Source organism: Gossypium raimondii, chromosome 6 (assembly GCF_025698545.1).
Source record: "Gossypium raimondii isolate GPD5lz chromosome 6, ASM2569854v1, whole genome shotgun sequence".
Taxonomy (NCBI): Eukaryota; Viridiplantae; Streptophyta; class Magnoliopsida; order Malvales; family Malvaceae; genus Gossypium; species Gossypium raimondii.
The window spans coordinates 45,600,204-45,608,616 of NC_068570.1; the positions used below are offsets into that span (position 1 = coordinate 45,600,204).

The 8,413-nt window shown below is 34.2% G+C and overlaps 1 non-coding gene across 1 annotated transcript; it reads right to left on the reverse strand.

Moving 5' to 3' along the window:
* Positions 1 to 796: 796 nt before the first annotated feature.
* Positions 797 to 903, reverse strand: LOC128042099 (small nucleolar RNA R71). The gene has a single exon (XR_008197307.1). It is a non-coding gene; the product is annotated as a small nucleolar RNA R71 (small nucleolar RNA).
* Between the last annotated feature and the right edge of the window lie 7,510 nt (positions 904 to 8,413).

The following is an 8,413-nucleotide window of genomic DNA, read 5'->3' on the forward strand; positions in this document are numbered from 1 at the left end:
CAAATTATTTTATAATTAACTTTGCAATTAGTTTACACAACAGTATCTATGGAGATGATAACTCTTTACTTACTACTTATTACTTTAATGGCCATGTAGACTTGCACGTAATCACGCGACACAAGTTTTTGGTGTCATTACTGGGAACTGTATTTTGTCATTATTTGTGAATATGATTGTTTTTCAATTTGGTTTGTTTTTATTAATTTTTTTTATAAATTTTAACTTTATTATTTTTGTGATTTTTTAAGGTTTATGAACATAGACCGAATTATTGACCTATTGCTAATTGACCCAAAAATTGAATGCACTTTTAGGCAAAGAAGAAGCAAGCGGTCAACCCAAAGACAAGTCGAATAGATGAATCAAAATCCAAAAGAAGACGCAGCCTGTAATACTTGGAATCTAATCGTTGTTGTTGATGACGGATATTGAGTTATTCGACAGTATGCTGTGCCATTATTTAATGAACTCAATCCGTGGATTGTAAAACTCGAGATTGAGGCCCCTCAGTTTGAGTTAAAACCAGTGATGCTCCAGATGTTGCAAACAATGGGACAATTTAATGGGATGCCTGTTGAAGAGCTGCATTTGTAGTTTCACTTATTTATGGAAGTAAGTGACTCTTTCAAGTTACCTGGAGTATCTGAAGATGCCTTAAAATAAGCTTTTCCCATATTCGTTGCGAGATCAAGCACGAGCATGGTTGAATTCATTACCGTTCGGTTTTCTATCCACATGGAAAGAATAGGCGAAACATTTTCTAATGAATTATTTTCCACCAAGTAAGAATGCTAAGCTTTGAAATGAAATTACTACATTTCAGTAGTCTGATGATGAGTCCTTGTATGAGGCATGAGAATGATTTAAGGAATTATTAAGAAAATGCCATCATCATGGTATTCCTCTTTGCATCTAATTGGAGGCTTTTTACAATGGTCTCAATGCTCACACAAGACTGGTGGTAGACGTTTTAGCTAACAGGACTCTTCTTTCAAAGTCATATAATGAAGCGTATGAGGTTCTTGAAAGAATTTCAAGTAATAACTACCAGTGGCCAACTAATCGAGCAGCCAAAGCAAGAAGAGTGGTAGGAGTTCATGAAGCCGATGCTTTTTCATCTTTAGCAGCTCAGGTATCTAATATGACTTCCATGTTTAAAGATATTAATGTTAATGGTTGCAACACTAACATGACAGGTCAACAACCAAGTCAGTTTGAGAATATCGTGTGTGTATACTGTGGAGATGGTCATACATTTGAAGATTGTCCTTCAAACCCAGAATCTATCTACTATGTGGGAAACCAACATCAAAATAGGAATGGTCCAGGTCCATAATCAAATCATTACAATCCTACATGAAGAAATCATCCTAATTTTTCCTAGAGTAATTAAGGGACTAGTCTAGGTAATTCTTATATGCCCTCACATTGAAATCATTTGCCAAGTTTTTCTCAACAAATGGAGAAACCTCAGCTAACCGAGTCTTCAAATAGTTTGGAGAACCTATTGAAAGCATATATGGCTAAGAATGATGTGACTCTAAGGAATCTAGAGAACCATATTAGATAGTTAGCCAACAAGCTAAGAGACAAACCTTAGGGTGCTTTTCTAAGTGATATGGAGAATCCTAGAAGTATAGGTAAAGAGAAGTGTAAAACTATCATTTTGAGGAGAAGGAAAGTGTTGGAACCAACAGTTGTTGAAGTCAAAGATAAGCATGTTGTTATCCACAATTAGAAGGAAGTTCAACCAGAAGTTGAATCTTCAACAATGCAGAATCCTATTCTTGTGACCCCTATTGAGGCACAACCATAGCAGAGTAGTCTTGAAGAACCAACACCCATAATGAATGCAGAACCAACAATACCTCCTAAAAGCTATCTAGTTAAGGTTAAAGCTCCACCATCTCTTTACCCACAAATATTCTAGAAGCAATTACAAGAGGTACAATTTAAGAAATTCTTAGATGTACTTAAGCAGTTACATATCAACATCCCAGTGGTAGAGGCTTTGGAAAAGATATTGAATTATGTGAAGTTCATAAAAGATATCCTCTCTAAGAAGAGAAAATTGAGAGAATTTGAGACAATAGCTTTGACAAAGGAGTGTAGTGCATTCCTACAAAATAAGTTTCCTCCGAATATGAAAGATCCTAGAAGCTTTACCATATCGTGTAACATTGGTAATTCATATTGTGGTATGACTCTATGTGATTTAGGAGTGAGTATAAATTTGATGCCCATGTCTGTGTTTAGACAATTGGGAATTGGTGAAGTTAGACCAACAATAGTGACACTTCAATTAGCAGACAAATAGATAGCACGTCCTAAAGGAAAGATTGAAGACATTTTGGTACGTGTTGATAAATTTATTTTTCATGTTAACTTTCTTATTTTAGAATTTGAAGTAGATAAAGTAGTCCCTATCATCTTGGGAAAACCTTTCTTAGCAATTGAAAGAACAGTGATCGATGCTCAGAAGTGAGAACTTACCATACGAGTCCAAGATGATCAGGTAACCTTTAATGTTTTTAAAGCTATGAGATACCCTAATGTAGGGAAAGAATGTTCCGTTATGGATGAGACAAAATCACCAACTCTTACGGATAATTTATTGGAACAACTTTTAGCACTAGAGATGCTAAGTGACAATGAATATGATGGAAATCAGACTGAATTGGAAGCAAAATTAATGGGATTTAGTTTGCAACCTTGTTTTGAATCACTGGATTTAAAACCCCGTGAGTATACGTAATTGAAAGCTTCAACTAAAGAACCATTAAGCTGGAGCTAAAGGTACTTCCTTCTCACCTCAAATATGTTTTTTGGGTAAGACTTCTACTTTACCTGTGATTATTTTAGCTGAATTAACTGAGAGTCAAGAAGAAAATTTGATTAATATCTTAAAGAAAATTAAGAAGGCAATCGGTTAGATGATAGCTAAAATCCGAGGTATTAGCCCATCTTTTTGCATACATAAGATCATATTAGAAGATACTGAAAGAGGCATTATTGATGGTCAAAGAATGCTAAACCCAATCAAGAAATAGGTGGTCAAGAAGGAGATTATCAAGTGGTTAGATGTGAGAATCATCTACCCCATCTCAGATAGCTTCTGAGTAAGTCCAGTCCAATGTGTGTCAAATAAGGGAGACGTCATAGTTGTAAAGAACGAAAAAAATGAGTTGATTCCAACCAGGACGATTAAAGGTTGGAGGATTTGTATTGATTACCGAAAGTTAAATAAGGAAACTCGGAAGGATAATTTTTCGTTGCCATTTTTGGATCAAATGTTAGATAGACTTACATGATACTACTGTTTCCTAGACGAATATTCGAAATACAACCAGATCATTGTAGCCCTAGAAGATCAGCATAAGGTAACATTCACATGCCCATATGGTACATTTGTTTTTAGGCGTATACCTTTTGGTTGGTGTAATGCACTTGCAACTTTTTAGCGGTGTATGATGGCTATATTCACTGATATGGTTGACAAATTCTTGGAAGTGTTTATAGATGACTTTTCAATGTTTGGAGACTTTTATGATGATTTTTTAGATAATTTGGCTAAAGTATTCAGACGATACGAAGAGACGAACCTTGTCCTCAACTGGGAAAAATGTCATTTCATGGTAAGATAGGGCATCATTTGAGGACACAGAATCATGAGACAAAGAATAGAAGTCAATAAGGCGAATATAGATGTTATCGAGAAACTCCCATCACCAGTGTTTGTAAAGGGCATTAGGAGTTTTTTGGGACATGCTAGGTTTTATAGTAGATTCGTTAAATATTTCTCCAAATTTTTAAAGCCACTTTGCAAACTATTGGAGAAAGACTCAATGTTTAATTTTAATGATGATTGTTTACAAGATTTTGAGGAGTTGAAGATGTGATTAATTTCAGCACCAATAATCATTACCCCAGATTGGAGTTCACCATTTGAGTTGATGTGCGACGCAAGCGGCTATGTAGTAGGAGCTGTGTTGAGACAACAGAGGAATAAAATTTTCCATCCCATCTACCATGCAAGTCGAACCTTGATGGGAGCATAATTAAACTATACGGTAACAAAAAAATAATTACTTGTTGTTGTTTTCACTTTTGACAAATTTCATTCATATCTTGTAAGTACTAAGGTGATAGATTATACTGATCACGTGACCATTAAATATATGCTTTCAAAGAGAGATGTAAAACCAATATTAATTCGTTGGGTTTTCTTACTCCAAGAATTCGATCTAGTGATTCAGGATAGGAAAGGGGTAGAGAACCAAGTGGTAGACCATTTGTCCAGAGTGGAGCAACAAGATGATACCCACTCATCGATTCTTATTAATGAGAACTTTCCAGATGAGCACATCTTTGAGGTAAGTCATTTCCATAATACTCATTGGTTTGTTGACTATGCTAATTTTTTAGCCAATGGTTTATTGTTGCTAGAAATGTCATATCAAATATTATTTTTGGGAGGAACCATAATTGTTTAGTGTGTAGACCAGATGATTAGAAGGTGTGTAGCCAAGAGTGAAGTAGCCAATATTTTGTACTGTTGTTATTCATCCCCGAGTGGGGGACATTTTCAAGGATTACACACTGCAGCTAAAGTATTACAAGCCTGATTCTTTTGGTCAACTCTGTTTAAAGATTTATACGCCTACGTAAAATATTGTAATTGATGCCAATGAATTGGAAACGTATCCAGGAGGAATGATATGCCACTAACCAATATTCTCGAGGTAGAGTTATTTGATGTTTGGGGTATTGACTTCCTATGTCATTTTTATTCATCTTATGGTAATAGGTACATCTTAGTAGCCATTGACTATATATCCAAATGGGTGGAGGCCGACGCATATCAGACTAATGATGCCAAGGTAGTGATGCAGTTTCGACAAAAACATATATTCACAAGATTCGAGACTTTAAGAGCTATAATTAGCGATGAAGGATCCCATGTTGTGAATAAATGGTTGAAGTGGATGTTAGATAAATATGATGTGAAACATAAAGTAGCTATAGCTTACTATCCTTAGAAAAATGGCCAAGCTGAATTTGCTAATAAAGAATAAAGGGCATACTTGAGAAAGTAGTGTGTTCAAATCAGAAAGATTAGTCCAAAAGACTTGATGAAGCTCTATGGTCCTACTAAACTACATTTAAGGCTCTTTTAGGGATGTCACCTTACATGTTATTATATGGCAAAGCCTACCATTTACTATTGGAACTTGACCATAAAGCCTATTAGGCTCTTAAGCAATTCAATCTAGATTTGAAGTCCGCCAGAGATAAACGGATGTTATAGCTCAATGAGTTGGAAGAAATAAGAATGTTCTCTTACGAGAATGCCAAAATCTTCAAAGAAAAATTAAAAAGATGGCATGACAAGCACATCTGACCCCGTGTGTTTGAAGTTGGTCAACAAGTCCTTTTATTCAATTCTAGGTTGAAGTTCTTTCTAGGTAAACTCAAATCTTGATGGTCAGGACCCTTTAGAATTAATTAGGTTTTCCCGTACGGAGTATACACATCCTCATGTCGTGATCTGGAAATCCTGTTTACATCTGACTGGAGGTTATACCATAAGTACTCTATTGTCATACGAGGACATAGGTCTCTACCACATGGTCTTACACATATCTACATGTCATGATCTGTCAGTCCGATTAGCAATGTATCTGCCCTACCGGAGGCATCACAAATGATTGTGTTACTCATTTAACACATAACACACTTACCTATATTTATTCACACACTCCTGACAAATTCATATTCTTCCATAACAAATTTCACATGCGTACATTCCACCCATTATCTTATTCATGCAGTAACACATATATCTCATCTGTAAACATGTAGAATTTTTATGAGACTTTACATACACATACATTCACTAGTTATCCGAGAAGACATCAACATATGAATTTTGATTATAAATTATCATATATGAGTCAGGATAAAGACACACCTGAAACTCACCTTTACTTTAGCTTGGAGATCCTGTTCTGATAGTCCTACCCGAACCAGCAGCAACAACTGCTTAAAAGGACATGGAATCACCATTAAAATCTCATTTACCGATAGTTTACTAACATCTCAATTACAGACGATCCCCAAACAAGGCCTCCTATTCACACCCTACTATTTTTATACCTATTAACATCTTTACTCTTTCAAATTCATAACATGCAAAACTATTAGACTTACTAGGAGGTTGAAACATCCACTGATTAACCAAAGACCTTAGTTTCCAGTATAACAAAGAAGAAGAGAATATTTAGTCTTAAAAAGAACTAAAGCGTAGAACAGAAGGAAGAAAACCATCTAAATGTTCCCTTCTACCATATATATATACTCAATTCCTCTTAGAGGATCTTGACAAGTGTTGAATGCATACATAAATTGTCCCTTAATTACCCTACAAAAACTAGGAAAATATAAAAAGGAAATCCGAATGTAGATACTATTTGACCAGTAAATCCATTCAATTGACTCCCAACCAATCTCATTGCATAACCCACCTTGCACAGCGTTCGAGCAAACCGGGCGTACCATACCTCTGGCGGTAACTCTCATAAGGCGTTCTCTTGAAGACGATCTAATCTCCCAACATTTTCTCATACATTTGATATGTGCATCATGCTTGGTCGTATTCTGAGGCATACTATTCTATTGGCATATTCTTTTTCAATTGGGAAATATCCCAAGATGAAAAGCTCGGATTCTACAATAGCAGATACATTATGTGACAGGATTTAACTTGCTAAAATTCTAAAAAGTGGCGGACTATATTACAATAGTGCGCTGAAACAGGTAAGCTTCACATCTATTTGTCTGTCTCTCGGATCCGCCAATTTTGGTGTGTGACATACTTACTACTAAATAGGAAGAATTAAAAGCACACGGTTCTCGATTGTCACACGAGATGGCCACACGCCCTTGTGAGTATTGTAGATTTGGTCATTTAGTTTTCACACAGTCTCAATTTGTTACACAGTCCAACCACACGGTTGTGACTTTTGATGAAAATTTGCAATTTGATCCACACGTCTTCAAAGAGTTACACGACCTGGACGCACGGCCGTGTGACCCCTATTTTGCATGATTATCTTTAACTTTTGAAAACATTTTAATTTGATCCTTGTTTGTTCTCAGGTCAACTCTAGAGCTCCCATAAGCTTATATAAGACTCGAGAAAAGTTTTAAATGGTATTTCATGGTTGAATTGATTAAAGTAATTGAATTTTTTACTGTTAATTGCTTATAATTGTTTCGTTTTGTACTGTAGCATCCTGTAACTCGATTTCGGCAACGGAGACGGGTGAAGGGTGTTACATTCCACTTATTATCATGCCAAATAATCAATAACAACCCACAGTTCTCATTTTGGTCAAATTTGCACTTCAATGATCAAACTTTTCAAAATTTACAATTTAGTCATTTTTACCACATGCTCACTTTTATAATTATTTTCATTGATTTCATCTCCAAAATCAAATTTACATTCATGCAAATTTTCTATCAGACTCATTTTGCAAATTTATGAAGTGCAATTATTATATAATAGAGTGGCTCATAATTTAGTTCGTATAAGATTTATGTTTCTTTTATAGTTTATATTTATGTTTTTGGTCGCTTTAATGTTGCCTCCAATATTAAAATTTATGTTCTCTTTTAAGAGTGTAATGTATCTTATTATTATATCTAACATTTATTAATTCGTATAAAACTTGTTGATAGTATTTTTATTTTATTTAATTTATCCTTACATGTATTACTCGAAATGATTCATTGACTGATGCTATGAATTCTGATTAATAAAAGTTATTTAAGTTTTTCCATATAAAAACAAGTTAGCATGGAAGCTATCCCTTTTGTCCAAAGAAAACATGATTTTGGATTAAAAATATTAATGTTTGTCTAGAAAGCAAGCGTGATTGAGCCCAATCTTACTAACAGATGAGTACACCAGGGCGGAAAATATGGGCCTAAGCCCCAAAAATCGGAACTGAAAAACTATTGTATTTAAAACGTTTACGAAAAAAATCATTAGACTTTGTTTTATTGAGAATGATTTTTGGAAAATAAAATGATATTTTGATATTTTTAATGTTTAGATGATTCTTCGAAAACACAATTTTTTGAAATCATATTTTTAAAAATTGTTTTAATGAAATAACACCATATGAATATACTTATTACAAAATATTATAGCAGTATTTCTTTTGACTATTAAAATTTATTTTATAATAATTAATATCATATATAAATTTAATAAAAATCAATGTCTAATTAAAATTTAATTTAAATTAAGTATGTTACATATATTAGAGTGCAAGGGTGAAGCCGGAAAATTTTTTAGGAGGGACGAAATTAAATTGTAACTTTTACGATAGCAAAATGTAAT